Here is a 22,099-nt window from a genome sequence, read left to right as displayed (position 1 = left end):
ATGCTTAATCAACCTATATAGAGGTTGATTAATCAACCCTGGGATAATTTATTTGCGTCTAAGAGAATAGAAAAAAATGTGTTGGTTTGTCACAACATTTCATTTGAAAGGCAACGCCTCGAACTGTTCAGTGTTGCGTCAGAACTGCACTAAGAGTATCAGCCTGACTTTCCGAGGTTTCGTTCTTTTTTAAACCCACAGTTTGGAATTTTATCCTTAGTTACTTGTGAAACATGTTATATATTTTTGCTTCCAGACTTCGATTCCATGACTGACAACTGCATCATAATTGTTGCAGTCAGTTTCTGGACATTAAGGCAGGAGGCAGTGTGCAGTTAGCTCATTCACAGTAACACAGACAACACACAGGGCACATCCAGCTTCCTGTGTTTACTGCACTAAAGCTGCCTCATTACAGTGATGACAAAACTATCAACTGGGACATACCTGTGCAACAAGGGAGCTCGGCTTGCTTATATTCTGAAAAGAGACAAGGTCACTTGTAATGTATTTGTTGAGCATAGCTAACTTGATGGGTTGCTTTGAAGAAAAACCAATTTACATTACCGTATGCAAAGAGCTAAAAGAGGATGTACTATCTAATGTAAATTTTAAATGAACATTTTTATTTTTATTAAATGAAGAACGAACTCTTACACAAGGCAGTCATGAGAGAGCATATTATTGACAAAGAACTGATTGCATAACTATCTTTAGCCCTGAACTTCAGGGTGTGCAGCAATCCTGTTGATAGTGCCAGAAAATGTTGTAATGGCACTTATTTCAATAATGTTTCTCATTTCACACTGTGCTATATGATACGTGTATAACATGAACAGGCTGTTTGGCCTAGTCAGGCAAGTAGGCCAATGCTCCATCTTGGCCTCCTTCCACTCACTTACCCCAGTGATTGATCTATTTTTTCTCACCTTAATATTTATCCATATTCCCCTTGAAAGGATTCACCGCAAACATTCCTCTGGCCAGTGTGCTCTACATCCTCACTATTCTTCCCTGAATTCCTTACTACTTGTAAACTTCTCTCCAAGTGGAAGCATTAGCCTAGCGGCATTACGTTGTGCCAGACTAGCTTTTTCAATGCTGTGCCATTGAAAATGTATCTACCACGGTGAGACAGGTTAGCCACCAATTCAGGGCCATTGTATGTTGCTCTAGAAGTTTGGCTAGGCACTATTCTATTTAGTGAATTGATTCCTTGTGCAATGTTTGGGATCGCTGTGGAAATTAGAACAGATTGTACCAGTAGTGACTGTCATTTCATATTAGATCTACATAGAGCATTTCTAGGACTGAGACTTACCTTTTATTTTAGAACATAGAATAGTACAGCACAGTACAGGCCCTTCGGCCCACAATGTTGTGCCGACCCTCAAACTCTGCCTCCCATATAACCCCCCCACCTTAAATTCCTCCATATACCTGTCTAGTAGTCTCTTAAACTTCACGAGTGTATCTGCCTCCACCACTGACTCAGGCAGTGCATTCCACACACCAACCACTCTCTGAGTAAAAAACCTTCCTCTAATATCCCCCTTGAACTTCCCACCCCTTACCTTAAAGCCATGTCCTCTTGTATTGAGCAGTGGTGCCCTGGGGAAGAGGCGCTGGCTATCCACTCTATCTATTCCTCTTATTTTAGCTCTCCTGTTCTCCTCACCACAGTACTGGCGTCCTCGCTCAATGTCTTCCGCGCCCCCCCCCCAGCCCCAAGGTCTCCAGTTTGCTTTGAATCCAACACTCCAATTATCTGAATTCTCAACACGCTAAATCTCCCAGCCTTCCAGTCCTCTTGGACTCCAAATATTCAAAACTCCCAAATCTCCCCACCATTCTTCAAAAGCTCCACCTCCTGATCCCCACAAAATCCCCTGATGCCCAAAAGTCCCAGTATTTCTCTCCCCAATCCCCAACTGGCTCTCTCCAGCCAGCTATCTCTTCCTCGGAACCCTGATTGGTATGTGGCTACTACAAACATTTGCACTACAATTTTTAGCACCTGTATATACTACAGATCCCCTTGAAATTTTAAAGAGCTCCATTTGGTTATTCCTAAGGTTTCTCTATTCAGGAAGAGGACCTCCACACCATTTAGTCTTCCCTGATAGTTCCATTTTCTTAGTTCTGGTACCCTTCCCATGAATCATGCCTGTACATTTGCCATTGCTTCCTTGTCATCAGTATAAGATGGAAATTGGAATTCTGCACAGTGCACCAAATTGTGATTTGGTGAATGTTCTTTTCATGTTTTAACCTCTCCTAAAGCATTGAAAATATGAAGTTAACATCGGACATAGGTTTGTAAGAATGTAGGAAATGGGAACAGAAGTTGGCTGTAAGGTCCTTTGTACATGAACTGTTGTTTAGTAAGGTCAGGGTTGAGCCATTATCTCGAGTCCATTTTCCCACTAATGTCCAAATCCTTTGATAACCTTCATGTGGTGTACAACATCCTGTCAGTCACAGCCTTGAATATACTCACATACAGGGTGTCCAAAGTTCCCTGGGTAGAGACTTATTCAGAGTTATGACTTTTCTCCTCACAAGAACTCAAGAAAATAGAAGCTGGAATGTGCTACTTGGCCCCAAAGCCTGCCTCAGTCATTACAATCATGGCTGACCTGCCTCAGACCTTCCCATCTGAATCCTAAATGGCCATCACCTTATCACAGGAATAATGTCATGGAGTCACAGAACACTAGAGTTCAGAAACAGGGCCTTCAGCCCATCTAGTCCATACAGAAATATTAATCTACCTAGTCCCATCGACCTGCACCCAGATCATAACTTTCCATCCCCCTCCCTCCCATCCATATACCGATCTAAATTCATCTTAAATGATGAAATTGAACCCACAGCCACCACTTCCAAAGGCAGTTTGTACCAGTCTCACCACCCTCTGAGTGAAGAAGTTCTCCTCATGTTCCCCTTAAACATTTCACCTTTCACCCTTAACCTATGACCTAGTCTCACCCAACCTCAATGGAAAAAGCTTGCTTGCATTTACCCTATAACCCCTCATAATTCTGTATATCTCAATCAAGTTTACCCTAAGTCTCCTGTGCTCCAGTGAATAAAATCCTAACATATTCAACCTTTCCCTATAACTCAGATCCTCGAGTCCTGGCAACATCCTTGTAAATTTTCTCCGCACTCTTTCAATTGTATTTATACCTCAACATAACATCCCAACTCCTGTATTCAATACATTGATTTATGAAGGCCAATGTGCCAAAACCTTTCTTTATGAACCTATCTACCTGTGATGCCACTTTCAAGGACTATGGACCTGTATTTCCACTTCCCTCTGTTCTATTGTAATCCTCAGTGTCCTACTGTTCACTGTACAAGTCCTACCCAGGTTTGTCCTCCCAAAATGCAAAACCTCACACTTGTCTGCATTAAATTCCATCTGTCATTTTTCAGTCCATTTTTCCAGCTGTGTAGATCCTGCTGCAAGCTTTGACAGTCTTACCTGCTGTCCACTACACCCCTAATCTTGGTGTCATCCACAAAATTGAAAATTAGAGTAAGAATCAGGTTTAATATCATTGGCATTTGTTGTGAAATATGTTGTTTTTGTTTCTTTGCTGGTCCATAATTATTACATTATCATCCAGATCATTGATATAGATAACAAACAAGAATGGACCCAGCACCAATCCCTTCGACACACCACTAGTCACAGGCCTCCAATCTCAGAGACAACCATCAACTACCACTCCCCGGCTTCTCCAGTGAAGCCAATGTCCAATCCAATTTACTGCCTCATCTTGAATGCCAAGTGACTGAATCTTCTTCACTAACCTCTGTCAAGCCTGAACAGGTAGGCAGCTCTCAGCCTCCACCCAGCAAACAGGAGTCACCTGCCACTCGTTTCCGACTCATCACCTGCAGCCTGTTTAAACCCAGCTCTCTACAGTCCTTTGTTCACCCATTGAACCAGCTGGCCTCAACCAGTTGCTCCCAGTCTTCAGTTACCTTGTCATGTTAAGTATCTCTTCTCTCGTTTTGTGGCCCCTCATGGCCTGTTATTTTGCAGTTTATTAGTAATATGTTGTTTACTGTTAAATCGTCTCTGCTGTTCTGCTTTTGGGTCAAATCTCCTCTACATTTCCTGTCAGGATGGGTGAACCAATGAATGCCCCAGCAGAGTATGCTCACCTAAAGGAAGTTGCCTGTTGATAGGAGCACACAATCCCAAAGTAGCAGTAAACTATTGACCATCCGCTCGCTCCTCTCAACTCCAAAAGATAAAGCTAATCAAAAGGAAAATAAGAGAACTGGGTGATAAGCCATGTAGTTCATTTTCACTTTAAATGAGGTGCATATGTATGATGTGGTGACATGATGTCGTATGCCATTTATGTACTTTTACATATAACCTGTAATGAATTATTTAAATAAAGAATGCTTAAATAACAATATATTTACAATATTACTTAAATATTAAACACACAACACTCTTCCTTGCTTAGCTATAAACTCCAACTCAAAACAGAATGCATTTCGACTTATATACCCAGTATACAACTAATATATAGGCATTCACAACATAGTAGGTTTTAAACTGTCCCTTTCAGGCCTAAATATTTAATCCAGCAGGTCAGGAATCATCTATGTAAAAGAGTGAACAGTTGATGCTTCGAGCTGAGATCCTTCATCAGGACTGGGCTTTGGTCTTTACTTCTACTTTTACAATCAGCTTTTTGTCTCCCACTTGAAGTTCATACAATAACCTTAATTTGAGCAAAATAGATTTTGCTGGCAATTCATAGTGTTACTTCTTTTCCTTCTCCTTCTTTCAAATATGGTCCTACTACCAAGCTGCAGGCGATTTGAACCTGTGATTTGTATTATGATGGTGTGTTTTCGGCCCGATTGAGTGATCTGGCGCTTTGCTGTGTCCAAGGGAGTTCGGTGCAGTTGGAGTGGAATGTGTGGCCTGGAGACCTGGAAGTGGGATGCAAGCCCATGATCATCTCCACTGCTTCTGTCCAATTGAAACTTTGAGCAAGGCTGCAGTCAACGAGGACAAGAGTGGATTGCTTGTGGGTGTTCAGCTCTGTCTGCCTGCAATTGACTGGTCTTCCTCTTCCTCTCACTTGCTGCAGTCAGAGGAAAGTGCAGGTATGTTGGGATCCACATTGTAAGGATTGATCAGCGAGGCTTGTGGCTGTGGACTTACTTTGGGAAACTTTGAGGCTCATGTTCCATGTGCTTCTATTTAATCTTTCTTTGCTGTTTTTGTGCGGTTTGATCAGGGTGATTGGTGTGCACTCGGGATGTTTTGACGAAGACTGGCTCTATAGTCTTCCGTCGACTGTCGGCTGTCAGCAGTTTAGTGTTGAACTGAACTAAACTGAATACTCCTGGTCTCCTGGTTTGTTTGACACTCTGTGTTGCTCACTCACTTTTTGCTGCTTGTGCAATTTGTTTTCTTTCCGCGTGTTGGGTGTTTGCTGTTTCTATTGAACGGGTTCCACGGAGTTTCTTTGTTTTGTGGCTGCCTACAGGAGGAAAAATTGGAGTTGTATTCTGTATACATACTTTGATTATAAACCTACTTTGAATCATTGAATCTTTTGAGTAGATTCTGGTTCTTTATAATCACAAAAAGCCATATGCCTTCAACTTTCCTGAAGCTCCTTGAACTCTCTTCCAGCATAAAACCAAGCTACACTTCACAAGTAACATATCAGAGGCTTTCTCAGATATATTGCCTACAAAAAGCTCTTGTAGTCAGACAACTGCTGTCGTCACTTTCACGCTTCCTTTGAGCAGCATGGTCCTTACTTGGTCAAATATGCTTTCCAGCCAGAGGCACAGAAGTTGGCACCTACACCTGTTTGCCCTCTGTTAGACAATGGTTCATGTTGTACAGCATGGAGGCAGTTGTGGCATTGTCCAGTATCTTTCTTAATTCACTTTCAGTTGACTCTGTTGAGGGGGATGTGGCATGCAAATGGTGGATGGCTCTCCAATCAGGTTGTAGTTGGCTCAGCCAATCACACCCACACAATGATGGTTTTACCACATACAAGCCCAATGTGGCTTGTTGGTTGTTGTATTTCACTGTGACAAACGTTATTTCCACAGGAGTTATCTTTTCTCCAGTGTAAGTTCTTAGTTGGATATCAACTGGCTTCAGTTTAGTATCTTTGAAATGCCGTTCAAAGTCATTTTGTGGAATGACTGAAGCAGCTAAGCTAGTGTACAATTCCATTTCACTTCTTGTGTAAGCCATATTGCTTGTTTATTGTTGGTTTTCACATTTTAATCTCAAGAGTACACAGTCTTGTGTCACTCTCATCATTATCACGATTTTCATTTGTGCTTCTTTTTGAAACTGCAACTTGACTTTTTAGCTTTTTCTCTTCTATGTGCAGTCCATTTATTTTTGTCTGCCTGACATGCTCTTTGTATGGGACCTAGTTTGTTACATCTTCTGAAAGTTTTGCCTTTAAACATTCATTGGTCTGGTGTAAGTGAACCCCTGCAACAACAGTAACAGTAACAATTTGTTCAGCCAGGCAGGCCTGCATTTAGACGTTGCAATTTTTTCACGCTCATTTTCATTTCTGACTTCAACTTAATTGTGTTTCTGTTTGCTGTTTCCATTAATACAGCAATTTCAACTGTTCTTTTAAATGTAAGTTGTACTTCAGTTAGGAGCCATTTTGAATGCTTTCTTGTCAGATTCCACAAACTAAACGATCTGTAAATTAAGCCCATTATTAAACTGACAATGCTCAGACAATATTTTTTTTTCAATTTAGCCATGTATTCTGAAAAAGACTCCCCTCCTTTTGATTTCCCTTATGAAACCTAAAGTGTTCTGCAATCGAGAATGATTTAGGTTCTAAGTGCTCCTGCATTACTTTCATGATATCAACAAAGCTAATTTTGGCTGGTTTATTTGGAGCAGTTACATTTCCAAACAATCGGTATGCCTTTAAGCCCAAAGTACTCAGCTAAAAGCATTTGCTTCTCATTGGCTATTTCATTTGCTTCAAAATACTTCTCAGGTAGCTCAGTATACATGAGCTAGTTATCCATTTTGAAATCAAACACATCAATCTTTCCAATGTAGCCAACCATTTCTGCTCTTTTTTTATGATTATTATCATCTGGTGCTCACTGTTTATGAAACTGTGAACTCTTCCATTTTCTGCCTTTTTAAAACTCGATTGTCTTCTCCTCCTAAAGAAGCACGTGCAGTGCTGTTTTTTTCTTTACTCAAACATTTCTTGCTGTGTTGTTTTTTTAAAACTCGACCATTTCTTGCTGCACTTTTTAAAAACTTGAAGATTTCACTGTACTTCCACAGGTAGGTAGTTGTCTCGGGTTTGCTTGTTGCCACTAAAAACATAAAACCTATTGAAAGGAAAATGAGGGAGCCAGGAGATAAGTGTGTACTTTGTTTTCACTTTAACTGGTGTGAGCATGTATGATGTGGTGACATGATGACATATGCCATTTATATACTTTTACATATAATCCATAATGAATTACTTAAACAAAGAATGCTTAATCAACAACATATTTGCAATATTATTCAAATATTACTGAAATATTAGATATCCAACACCACCAACTCTTCTCAATACAGTCCACCTCCTCCCTCAGAGCCCAGTATTCTGGTGCCTGTTGTCGCATGAACAAAGCCATTGGAGAGAAGTAATGGTAGATATGAAGCAGTCTCTTTATTCGGCAAAATGAGACAGAGCAGGCATCATATTGGGACCCCTTTTGGAGGAAAAAGGCCTTCCTGACCCAACGCTACACATTTTACACGCTAAAGATCAAAGGACAATTCCATATTTACAATGCATCCACAATGCTTTCTTTGAACTACACACAAACTTCATACCTCCCACTTCGCACCCACACGATAGATATTTGAATAAATTTTAATCAACATTTTCTGGTCTTCGAATTAACTAGTTCATGATTCTTAGGAACCCATTGTTCTGAGCTGCATTTTAGATTTAATCCACTGTTCATACTCACATCTGAAGACTGGTGACTGAAGTCAGTTGCTGAAGTTATTTGCTATATGTGCTAACCCCAAAAACGTCCTAATAGTCCCTCCTCTTGGCCCTCCTGGACAAAAATAAATTTGCACCAGGATAGGTCAACCGTAGGGAAGATCTAGTCAAATAGGGCAGCTTGCCTCCCAATTACTCTATGTGCATCTGCATCTACCTTCTCATCCCTAATGGCTATCTACAAGATGCTAAACAGACAGATTCTTCCAGAAATTTGAACAACAGCCTTTAAAAATGCATCTTTGTCATTCATCTGCCTGTTACCTCCTTCCCTGCTGGCCAATTGCAGCTTTGATCACATTCTTTATCTCCACCCCTTCATTCTCTGGTAGCTAAAACTCTCTCTTTCCAAGGACACCAGCAAGGTAAAAGTATCAGGCTCACAGGCCCTCTCATCGAAGGGGATAGGGTGGTCTCTATTTGAATGAACGCAAAGACCTCTCCCCAGTGGCACCCCTTTCCAACTTGTCCAGTCAATCGCTGGCCCAACTGTTGAATGGGGGACAGCTCATTTGTATTCACTCCCCATTCAGGTGACTGCCGTCAGATGTCGTGTGCAATCTTTCTCAGTCTGCCATACTATCGAAATTGTGGAACCTGATCTCTCTGCTGTAACTTAAATCCCTCCCCACATCTATTTTCCCCCAATATCTTTTCTTTTCTGTGCTATTCAACTAATCATCTACTTTCAGCAACCAGCCTTCATTACAGAATACCATTACCATTACACTCCAACATGCTGTTCACAGGTTTCAGTCACACTCTCGATGTCCTCTGCTTTCACGTTTGCTGTGGGGCTGTTTCCATCAACCGTGGTCGGGTCTGGTGTGGCTGGCTAGGGTTCATCTCTAAGGTTCTCTGTAATTACACAGTTATTGGGTACACTTGATCTCCCACTCTATCTGTGGGGGAAACAAGAAGACGAGTCGCCAACATGAGGAATTCTGCAGATGCTGGAAATTCAAGCAACACACGTCAAAGTTGCTGGTGAATGCAGCAGGCCAGGCAGCATCTCTAGGAAGAGGTACAGTCGACGATTTGGGCCGGGACCCTTCATCGTACGGTTTAACCTGGGTCCATGCTTCCATGGGATGCCTCGTCGAGTCTGCACATAGACACAAGTATCGTTTGTCAAAAGTACCATCTGTGGTCCTCCCCATCTGGGAGCAAACCTTGCCTTTTCAGGCAGCACCCTCAATATGACTTGGTCACCAGCTGTGGAAGGACAATCTCCTCTCCCCCCTGCCCCCCCCCCCCCACCGGCTCTCTCTGATCAGCGATGTGCTGCTGTTGTTTTGCCTGGACCTTCAGTGCTTTACCTTGATTACAATGGTCCTTCGCATCTCCATGTAACCTTACTGAATTGGCAGTTTCTGCGCACTTGTAATTTCTATTGCTTCTTGTTCTTCTGCTGCCATTTTAGCGCCAGTGTCTGCCTGCTTCTTCTCTTTCTGCTCCTTACTATCCCCTTTCCGGTGAGCCTTTACTGTGATCACCTCAGTCAGCTGCACTAACAGCTCCTGACTGTGCTCAGCCCCTCCCCTTGGGACGTCCTGATATGATTCCCACACATCACCCATCTCCCCTCCCTGCTTGGAACTGCTGTCTCTCTGTGGGCGAGGTTAGCTGCTCTGTGGCTCACACATGTTTGCTGTCCCTGTCTCGTCCATTTATTTCTCCTTTTCCTGAGTCTGATCGCACTAGCCTTACTCAGTGTGTCTGTCCCCAGGATAGTACCTTCATTGTCTGGGCAAGCTATACTCCCTCTATCTCAGGTACCTGGGGCTGACTTCTCTCTGCCCTCATTGTTTCACTTCCTGCACTGGTAATGTAAATCATCTCTCCAGTCATGGACAAGGGTAGATAAGTTAACGATAGTGACGATCCTGTGTCCACTAATATTTCACATTGCTGGCCTCCTAATAAACCTCTTGTGTACATCTGTGGATGACCACCACTGGCAACAGAGGCTGCCATCAGCCATCTGTCTGACCTCATCAGCTCTAATACCTGGTCAGCAGCCAAATCGGAAAGGGAGGGTGCTGCTGTGGATTCCCCCTTCTGGTGAGTGATACTCACACCTTCCTCGGTTTCCAGGATGTTGCCTCCAACCCTGGCCTGAGAGGCCACAGCTGTAACAAATCATCTCCTTTACCCTCCCACATCTATTTCAGCATTTCCTTGCTACGTGCTCAGCTACTGGAACACCAAGCAAGTTCTCTGTGACAACACTGCAGCTATATTCATTACAGTCACTTTACAACTTCCCCTCCTCCTCCTCTGGTCTATCTCACCGACCCATGATACCATCGCAGAGTAGGTCAATCCCACCGCTATCCCCAGATCTAAAACTTCCTGGTGGGCTGAACTCAGGCCTTCCTTCTGCATTTTCAGGAAGACTGCGTCATCCCCCCACCCCCGGAATATCCAACCCCGAATACTCCACATCTACTCAATATTTACATTCTGCATAATCTATGGCTGGCTCTTCAGCTCTCTGAATCACTAGCATTATCGTTCCCCAGTTACTCTCACTTCCCCCCCAGCTGCTGTCTCACTTCTCCTTTAAAAAAGTGATATCTCTCTTCATTGCTGGCGTTCCCAATTATTGCCCATGTACCATTCTGCACTCCCTGGGACTTAGTGTCCCACATGTCCCTCGGGCACTTCGCTTTTACCAACACATGGATATCTTTGGGGTGCATCTGGTGAATTTCAACCATTTCCTTAAGCTTATGTCTGAATTCTGCATTCCTGCAGGTGACCTTAAGTAAGGGCAACTCAGACAAAATGCTCTGCTTCTCCCCAAGGGCGAAGGTCATAATCAGGGTCAAGGGATCACTTGGGTCACCATGACATAGCTTGACCTCAATAGGTGTGATCCTGACAGATATGTCGGGGTAAAACGTCTCCCTGAAATATCTCCACACTGATTCCTATACAATGCAAAACATAATTGATGGATACAAGTTAAACAGTACACACTTCAAACTGTTGAGTGTGTACTCCACAACCTACCACCTTTATGCATCTAAACTCTTGATGCCTGCATCTGTTACAGCAGGGCACACATACTCGCAAACATGTATGCCAAAATACAGTTCCCGGAATGAGAATACACATCCCACCGGCGTCCCTTTGTAACCACCCTTTGCAACTGGAGGTCCCGTCTCACCAAATTAACCCACAAAGTTTAGTCTCTTACATAAACACTCATGTATGCACACACACAACTTTTATATCTGCCAATTCAGAACTCCATTGTGTTCATGGTACCTAGCGATCCTGTAGCCACTGACTCGAACATGTCCAAGTAAAAATACTTACCCACTGAGGTGGCTGAGATTGCTGGCTGCACAAGGGGTCACAAAGGCAACCTGGATGAGACCCCAAATGTTGTCGTGTGAATGAGATCACTGGAGAGAAGTAATGGTAGTTATGAAGCAGTCTCTTTATTCGACAAAATGAGACAGAACAGGCATCATAACGAGACCCCTTTTGGAGGAAGAAGGCCTGTCAGGCCCAACACTACATGACCTTTTATATGCTAAAGATCAAAGGACAATTCCATATTTACAATGCATCCACAATGCTTTCTTTGAACTACACACAAGCTTCACACCTTCTGCTTCGCACCCACACCATAGACATCTGAATAAATTTTAATCAGCATTGTCTGGTCTTCCAAATAACTGTGTTCACATTCTGAGGAACCCATTGTTCTGAGCTGCATTTTAGATTTAATCCACTGTTCATATTCACATCTGAAGACTGGTGGCTGAAGTCAGTTGCTGAAGTTATTTGCTATATGTACTTACTCCCAAAAAAAATGCCAAACCCCCAAACAGTGTCCAAGTGCTTTGACAATCTCCAACCTGATGCTGCATGCCCCAACCATGGAATTCATGACTCTCAAGTGCTGGAATATGGTAGTGCTGCTGGCCCATTCCCATCACAGCCCCTCAGTGTGCTTGAAAGATGAGAGCTGTATACCCTTGAGATGCCCACTGACCTCGAAAGTTTAATCACTCTGGCTCCCCGGATCATCAGCCAGAACCATAGTTCCATTCCTAGAACCATTTCAGTCCACAGGACCCTGATCATCAATGCCTCCAAAACCCATGCACTTAGGTGGAGCTGTCGATCAGCCACGCATCAAATGCCCACTGCATTGAGAAAACTGCATCACCAGGTAAAGACAAGGAGCCTTTTATCTGGTAGGCTCCCTCCAGCCCCTTGTTCCTGCACTGTAGCCGGACTCACTCTGTCTGTCCTCTTCCACACCCTGATGGCTCTATGCACACAGGGGGCTCTGGTGAATACTGGCAGACCAGGCAAATTTCTGGATCGAAGTCTTTATGTCCAGTTTGGACTCCCTACTGAGACCATCTCTCGCCCTATATATATAGTGTCCATTGATGGTCTGGGCTGGTCAGAGCATGCACACGGCCTGTGCACATGAGCATTGGAGAGCACTGGGAATCCATCCAATTCCTTCTTGCAGACTCCTCTTATCCTGGGTTAGCCTGCCTCTCCACTCATGACCCTCACTTCGCATGGTCATCCAGTTCGGAGCCTGCAGGACCACCTGCTTGCAACTTCAGTTGACTTCACCCTGTAAATCTGTGGAGATGGAGGAAACTCTTGACTTCACAAATTCCAACAGGAATATCAGGGACAGGGAAGCCAGTATCCTGCTGCTTCACAGGCCACACAACTCTGCGATCGACCTCCTCCTGGCCACTTCACCCCTAGATCATCTGATCTTCCTCTCCCTTCCTGAGACCCCATGAATGACTACATCGCTGAAGTGCTACAGCCATGGCTTCGTTTGACCATCCCAGTCCCCAGCCGGTGCAGGATTCTTCTTTGTCAAAAAGAAAGATGGGGGTCTTTATCCCTGCATCGACTACCATGGGCTCACAAATCACCATTAAGAACCGCTACCCTCTCCACCCGATGGACAGTGCATTCGAAACACTCCGCGCCACCCAGGTCTACACCAGACTGGATCTATGGAATGCATACAACCTGACCTGCATCCACCAGAGGCATGAGTAGAAGACAGCATTCATAACACCCACTCGCCACTATTAATACTTGGTGACGCCTTTCAGACTTTCCAACAGTCCAGCTGTTTTCCAAGCCTTCAAGATGGAAAAATGCCAGCTCCACACCCCAGCTATTTCCTTCCTGGGTTACGTTCTCTTACGCCAAGGCATAACCATGGACCCAGAGAGAGTGCTTCCCATTGATAAATGGCCCTGACCGCACTCCCTCAAAGAGCCACAGTGCTTCTTGGGCTTCTCTAACTTATACCACTGTCTTATCAGGAATGACAGCCAAGTTGCTGCTCCTCTCACCTCCCTTACCAATCACCTACCCCATGGATAACCTGGCCCACTGCCGTGAACCACGCTTTTGAGGAACTCGAGATACGCTTCATCACCGCTTCCTTTCTCCTCCACCCAAACCCCTCCAGACTTTTTGCGGTGGAGGTGGACTGTTTGCTGTGGACACTTGAAGCCATCATCTCCCATTGAGGACTGGACGGGAAGACACAACCCTGTGCCTTCTTCTCATGCAAGTTCAACTCTACACAGCATCATTATGGAGTAGGAGACAGGGAATTACTCACCATTAAATGGGCCTTGCAGGAGTGGCGGCATTGGCTGATGGGAAATGCTGAGTCCTTTCTGATGTGGACTAGCCACCAGTCCATACAACAGATTCGCCAACTCAATTCACGTCAGGCTCATTGGGCCATCTTCTTCAAGTAATTCAACTTCATCTCCTGCCAACCTGGCTGCAAGAGCACTAAGGTGGATGCCCTGTGACAATAGATCAACCCAACTGAATCGGAGATTGCCCCTCAGTCCATCACTCCATCTTTGCAGATCCTCGCCCCAGTCATCTGGGATCTTGAGAACCAGATCCACCAGGCCCTTACAGCATAAGCCTGCTCTGGTGACACACAAGCACATATGTGTGCCTACTGTTGCCAGGTTAACTGCCATTGGTGCCAAGCAAGACTATTCCAGCCTGAGCACCATGTCTGGTTGTCCACCCAAGATCTGCCCCTGTGCACCAGCTCCTGCAAGCTCTCACCACAGTTCATTGGTCCCTTCAAGATTACCCATCACATCAACCCAGCCACTTACCGTCTCCAGCTGTCACCGTCCCTCAGGATCATACCTACCTTCCACGTGTCCTGCCTCAAGCCTGTTGTCCATTGACCACTCCACCACCTGAGCTTGAACCTCCAGAACTAATGATGGTGGAAGGTGGTCCAGTGTACGTAGTTTACTGGTTGATGGATTCACATCATCGAGGATAGAGTGTGCAGTACCTGTTCAACTGGGAAGGGTATGGCTGGAGGAGAGATGCTGGATGCCATCCAGTTTCTTCTTAGATCCATCACTCGAGGAGTTCCACCACACCTATCCAGGTCATTCTGGGCTATCAGGTGCTGGCATAGGAGAGGGGGGTCCTGTCAGTACTGCACAGGCAAGCAACTCTAGTCAACACCCAGCTAACAGGAGTCACCTGCCACTCGTTTCCAACTCATCGCCTGCAGCCTATTTAAACCCAGCTCTCATCCACAGTCCTTTTTTTCACCCATTGAACCAGCTGGCCTCAACCAGTTGCTCCTAGTCTTCAGTTACCTTGTCACGTTAGGTATCTGTTCTCTCTTGTTTTGTGGTCCCTCATGACTTGTTATTTTGCAGTTTATTAGTGAAATATAGTTTACTGCTAAATTGTCTCCATTGCTCTGCTTTTGGATCAAGTCTACACTTCCTGCCAACCTCCCGTGTGGGACATATCAAAGACCTTGATGAGTCCATGTAGAGAACATCCATTGCCTTGCCTTCATCAACTTTTCTGGTAGCTTCCTTAAAAAACTCTATAGGATTGGTTAGACATGACCTGGCATGTACAAAGTCATGCTGACTATCCCTAATCAGTCCCTGTCTATCCAAATACTTGTAGCTCAGTCTGTTAGCGCACCTGCCAATAACTTACCCACTGTTGATATCAGGCTCACTGGCCTATAATCTCCTGGCTTACTCGTAGAGCGTTTCTTGGTCAACGCAACATTAGTTATCCTGGAATCCTCCAGCACCTCACCTGCGACTAAGGATGTTTTAAATGTCTCTGCTCGGGCCTCTACAATTTCTTCACTATCCTCCTACAGGATCCGAGGGAACACTTTGTCAGGCTCTGGAGATTTACCGATCCTAATTTTCCTCCAGACAGCAAGCACCCCTGCAGTAACCCGTATACAGTTCATGAGCTCACTGCTGCTTTGACTCACTTGTATAGACTCCGTCTGTTTCCCGATTAAATGACAGATGCACAAATTTCATTTAAGATCTCTCCCATCTCTTTTGGTTCCTTGCGTAGATAACTACTCTGATCTTCCAGAGGATCAATGATGTCCCTTGCTATCCTTTTGCTCTTAATGTAACTGTAGAAGCCCTTAGGATTCTGCTAGAGCAAGACCAAGCCTTATGTTAGCCCCCCAATTTCATTCTTAAATGTTCTCTTGCATTTCTTATATTCCTCAAATATCTCATTTGCTCCTCCCTGCCTATACCTGCTATGCACCTCCATCTTTTTCCTAACCAAGGCTTCAATATCTCCCAAAAACCAAGTTCCCTGAACCTGTCATCTTTCTTTTCATTCTGAGAGGAACATTCAAGCCCTGTACTCTCAAACGCTTTTCAAGGCCCCCCACTTACCAAATGCACCTTTGCCAGAAAACGACCAGACCCAATCCACACTTGCCAGATCCTTTCAGATGCCATTAAAATTGGCCTTTCTCCAATTTAAAATCTCAACCCGATGAGCAGATTTACCCTTCTCCATAATTGTCTTGAAATTAGTTATGATCACTAACTAGATGCAAAGTTTTCCCTGCACTAACTTCTGTCACCTGCCCTGCCTCAATCCCTAATAAGTTATCAAGTATTAGAGTAAGTGTAAGCAGGCTTTTTCCACTGCGGTTGGGTGAGACTACAACTGGAGGTCATGGGTTAAAGGTGAAAGGTGAAATGTTTAAGGGGAACATAAGGGGGAATTTATTCACTCAGAGGGTCATGAGAGTATGGAAGGAGCTGCCAATGCAAGTGGTAGATGTGAAGTTGATTTCAACATTTAAGAGAAATTTGGATCGGTACATGGATGGGAAGGATACGGAGGGCTGTGGTCCAGGTTGGTGGGGCTAGGGAGATTAATGGTTTGGCACTGACCAGATGGGTCAAAGGGCATGTTTCTATGCTGTAGTGTTCTATTACTCTTTCTAACTGGGACCTCCATGCACTGATTAAGGAAACTTTTCTGAATACTGTTGACAAACTCTATCCCATACAGCCCTTTTACAGTATGGGAGTCCCAGTCAATATTGGAAAGTTAAGATCATCTACAATCACAACTTTATGTTTCTTATAACCATCTGCGATTTGTCTACAAATTTGTTGTTCTAAATCCCGCTGATTGGTGTGTGGTCTGCAATATAATCCCATTAATGTCGTCATCCCTTTCTAGTTGCTCAGTTCCACCCATACAGACTCAGTAGATGAACTCTCCAGTCCATCTCATCTGAGCACATTTTCCCTGACTAATAATGACACTCCTACCCCTTTAATCCTTCCTGCTCTATCATGTGTGTCGTATCCACGACATCTTCAAGGAGTGGTGCCTTAGGAAGGCAGCCTCCATTGTTAAGGGTCTCCACCACGCAGGGCATGCTCTCTTCTCATTGTTACCATCAAGAAGGAGGTACAAAAGTCTGAAGGCGCATACTCAGCGATTCAGGAACAGCTTCTTCCGCTCTGCCATCTGATTTCTGAATGGACATTGAACCCAGAAACACTGCCTCAGTACTTTTTTAATTTGTGTTTTTGCACAACTTATTTTAACTATCTAATAGACATATATATACCTACATTAATTCAGTTTTTTTCTCTATATTTATTTATCATGTATTTCATTGTACTGCTGCTGTAAAGTTAACAAATGTCATCACGTATGCCAGTGATATTAAACCTTATTCTGATTCTGATGCCTAAAGCAATCGAACCCAGGAATATTGAGCTGCCAATCCAGCCCCTTCTGTAACCAAATCTCACTAACGGCTACAGTTTCATATTTCCACTGGTGATGATGCCCTAAGATCAACCGACAATACTCCTTGCATTCAAGTATACACAACTCAGAACTTTAGTCCCATCATGCTCAATCTTTTGATTCCTGACTTTGCATGTAGGCTTAACAACATCTTCCCCCACAACCACTGCCCTATCTGCTCTGGCACTCTGGTTCCCACCCCTCTGCAGCTCTAGTTTAAAAGCTCCTGTGCAGCACCAGCAAAGCTTCCTACAAGAATATTAGTTCCCCTCCAGTTCTGGAGCAAGCAGTCCCTTCTCTACAGGTCCCACCTTCCCTGGAAGAGAGCCCAATGATCCAAAAATCTGAAGCTCTCCCTCCTACACCAACTCTTTAGCCAGGAATGAAACTGTACATAGCATAGGTAGATCACAAGCCTGGTGTTCCTGTCCTTTAACTTAGGATCTAACTCCCTGAACCCATGCAAGACTTCATCATCCTTCCTACCCATGTCATTGGTACCAACATGGACCATGGCCTCTAGCTGCTCACCCTCCCAATTAAGAACGCTGTAGACTTGATCAGAGATGTCCCTGGCCTTGGTACCTGGAAGGCAACATACCATCTGGGAATCTCATTCTCATCCACAGAACCTCCCTTCTGTTTCCCTAATAAATGTATACCCTATCACTACGGCCCACTTCATCTGACCTGACCACTGTAATTTTCCTTTGCTGGGTTGCCCCCAACAGTATCCAAAGCAGTATACTGCTGGTCTTCCATACAACCTTGACCAGGCCTGTGCCCTGGAAACCTTCCAAGGCACAAATCCATGGTCTCACAAGACTCACGGATGCCTATACGAGTTGTTGGCAGGAATGGCCACAGTGGTACACTGAACTCACTGCCTATGCCCCTTTCCCCTTCTGATGGTCAGCCAGTCACCTGTGGCCTGCACCTTATGTGTAACTACCTCCCTGTATGTCCTGTCGATCAAGCCCTCAGCCCCCCGAATGGCCTGAAGTTCATCCAGCTCCGGCGCCAATTTCTTAACAGTCTGAAAGAAGCTGCAGCTGATGCACCTCCTGCAAGTGTAGTCATCAGGGCCACTGGAGCTCTCCCTGCCTTCCCACGTTCCACAAAAGGAGCATTCCACTGTCCTGCCTGGCATCCCCGTTGCTCTAACTGCGCAGTAAGAAAGAAGGAAATCTGATATCCAGTCCCAAGCTCTGCAGCTGCTCGAGCTCTACTTTACCAATTCCCTCTCAGTATACCATGTTGCAGTGCTGGGCCAAACGCAGTCTCTGGCACAATGCGTGGTGATCTCAGCTTGTGGTTTATCTGCTCAACAGCTGTGTTGCATCTCAAAACATTGTGCAGCTTCCGAATTGTATTCAGAAATATATTTCACACATGATGTCTTACAGCTTGATCATAATGGGGTTAGATTCAGATCTGATTAATTCATTGTCATATACCCAGGGTGCAAAGAAGTTCCGTGCTTGCATAATGTTCAGAGAATAAACAGGATTTGTGATAGTAATAAATGTAACATTAAATACAGCACAAAATAGTGCATCAATTGTTGTGCAAAAAGAAATGGTAAAGTACAAATAATAGAATAACCAAAAGAGGTAGAATTAAGAGTCCAAGAAAGTCAAGTTCACTGTTATTTAATGACATACATGTATATAACCATATAATGTATTCAGAAACGAGATGTTTCTCCAAACCTGGGTGTAGCACCACTGGGAATGGGGTGTGAAAGTGGTGATAGCTTCAAAAGTCAGAGGGAAGATGCTGCCCTTTTGTCTGGTCAAATAGGCATTAAAGCTCCTGTATCTTCTCCTAGAAGGTAGAAGAGAGAAGAGGAAATGGCCGGGGTGGCAGGGATCTTTGATGATACTATTAGCCTTCTTGAAGCAATGCACTGAGGATCAAAATCAGAACCAGAATCAGATTTAGCATCACTGACGTGAAATTTGTTGTTTTGTGGCATCAGTGCAGTGCAAATACATAAATTTACAATAAATTAAATAACTAAACAAATAGTGCAAATAAAGGAACGATCAGGGAGTGTTGATGGGTTCACGGACTATTCAGAAACCTGATTGCGAAGGGGAGGGAAGTGTTTCTGAATCACTGTATTTGGTTTTTATAGTTGAGTTTCAGGAGAGGAAAAACACAGCTGGTGTTTGATCTATTGTGCAGAAACTCTAGTAAATGTTAGAAGATCAGCTTTCATGGCACAAAAATGGACTGGAAGAGTGAACAACTACCTGAAGTAATGTCAGGGAGTGAAAGAATCACCAACAACTCCATGTGTTACAATACTAACCACTCTTCAAACATATTTAATGAGCCGTAAGGCACTTTGGAGCATCTGCAAAGGAATCTGGATACACTGAATAGAAATACAAGTCTTTCGAAGGGCTTTGTAGTCAATAATGTGTTGTAACAGATGTTACAGGGGGAATGTGTGCACAGCAAACAGCAAAAAGAATGATGACCAGTGTATGTTTTTATTGAAGCCCACTGAGGGATAAGTAGGTATCAGGCTCTGGTGAGAACTTTCTTGTTCTTCTTCTAAATGTTACCCTATAAGTGGTACAGTAGAACCATTTGACGTCTCACCTGTATCACAGCGAGATAATCCAACAGTGCTGCAGTGGGAGGCTGCATGTTGTGCACAGGTGCCAGGGCAGGGATTTGAAACTCTGATCACTTGCCTTGGAGGTGGAGTGGTCATACATTAGGCTGCAGAAATGTACTGATGGATTTCCTGGGATATGGAGATAGCAAAGGAAGAAGTAGCTTGGATATTAACAAGTCCAATGCCCAGGGGATTGAGTGCTGGCACATGACTAGACATTGACACACTGAACAGAAACAATACATACATTAAAGGTGCCATGCAGCTCATTATTGATTTTGAAAAAGCAATCAGGTTGGACACAGAAGCACAAGTAAGCTAACTGGCCCTTCCAGCCTCTATGCTATTCAACAGAATGTAGCTGCTCTTACCTCAACACCAATTTTGTGCCATGTCCCCATATCCCTTGACCTTACCAATAACAAAACATTCCGTCAATCTTGGTTGTGAATGGAAACCGCGTCAAAGCCTCCAATCCGTGTAGGGGTAGCGAATTACAAGATTCGCTGTCAGTCGAGGAAGGAAATTTCTCTTCATTTTGTTCCTATTTTGAGTCAATGAACCCCTAGTTCTGGATTCCTCAGCTAGGGGAAACATTGTCCCTGTATCTACCATTCTGAGCTTTCTAGGAATTTTAGAACATACTGTAGAACACAGAACAGTACAACACAGAAACAGAATCTTCAGCCCATGATGTGGTTCTAAACCAATTCAACTAGTAATTAAATGCCTAACCCCTTTTAGCTATAAAATGTCCACATTCCACCATTCTCTGTACATTCCTGGACCTATCTCATCTATAGTTTTATCTGTTTCACTGAAGTCAGCTCTCATTTTTGTAAATGTTGAAGTAAACAATCTTCCCAATGCGGGCTTTTCATTGCTGTCCCTTCGTAGCAAGCACACCTTTTTATTAAGATCCAGAAGTGGTTTCACTAAGGCCTCATTTGAGTCCTCTTTAATCCTGTAATCAAGCCTTCCAGCGAAAAAAAAAAGCAGTTGGTACCACTGCCCAGCTCTTGCCAAAATTCCTGCATTTATTAATTTGATGTCTTATTCCACTTTGCTAATGAAGATCCCTTTTGAAGTGGTATCCACTGCATCATCATGTAATATGTGCCAAGTCTGAATTTCCATTTGCAGAATAAACCCTACCTTACATTGTCTCGGGTTCTTTATGAAGTCCCCTGGGATTTTTTTCTCTGGTTTTTGGCAACAGTTTCTCCATGTTTGCTCCATCTACTGCCCCACAAACTTACACACTTCCACCTAATTTCCTCTTGCCCTCTGCTGCTCTAAGTGAACTTGGCCTGTTTTGGGCTGAGATACGATTATTTGGCTCAAGACTCAAGTCTTTTGTCATTCAGGGTGAGTGTGGTCCCCACTATTAAAGTGGGTGCAGATAAATGTAGAGATCTTCCTCCTTCCCCAACCCATGCAAAGGTTTTAAGATTGCTTAGGATCTGCATGGTTTTAGTTGGGTATGTTTAGTTGGTTTAGTTGGGTTTAGTTGGCTTTAGTTATGGGTAGGTTTGTTGGATCAGTTGCTGTTTTACAATCTGACACTTTAAGCAAGTCAAAGAATGTCAAAACAAGGAAAAAAAGGACTTGCATTGCTATAGCACCCATTCAACTATCTCAAGAAATACTGGAGCACTGGCCAGCCAGAAGCCATAATTACTTTTTGACCTGCATTGATAATTGTTACTGTGGGGAACATAGTAATAAATCTACACATGGTTGGCAATGTGACTTGCTTCAGGGTTAAACATCAAACCTTGGCACTCACTGCTTGTTTGACATAGCAACACCAGACATTTATGCAAACACCTGAAATGGCAGGGAAGGGCTTCACCTGCTATTCTGGCAACATCTGCTTGAACTTTTGTGGGCAAGCCTTTAAAGTGGAATTTGAAACTGCCTTAGGGATAAGAGTATGGACTACTGTGGGGGTAGCATTGCAGAGCTGCTAACTCACGGTCTGGAGATTTGGGTTCAATCCTGACCTCTGGGGCTGCCTGTGTGGACCCTGTACATTCTCCCCATGACCACGTGGTTTCTTCCCACACCCCAAAAATGTGCTGGTTGATAAGTTAATTAGCTGGAGGAAGCTGTTCCCATTTTATAGGTGATGGCAGGATGTACAGAAGCCTGATGTCTCAAATTACTAGGTTCCAGAACGGCTGCTTCCTTACAACCATCTATTTCTTGAACCAACCAGGACAACCCTAATCACTAGAGTTTAGCAACACTATGACCACAATGATCA

This window comes from Mobula birostris, chromosome 5 (assembly GCF_030028105.1).
Source record: "Mobula birostris isolate sMobBir1 chromosome 5, sMobBir1.hap1, whole genome shotgun sequence".
Classification (NCBI taxonomy): Eukaryota; Metazoa; Chordata; class Chondrichthyes; order Myliobatiformes; family Myliobatidae; genus Mobula; species Mobula birostris.
The sequence above is the reverse complement of the archived record's forward strand: the minus strand, read 5'-3'. Positions refer to the sequence as shown.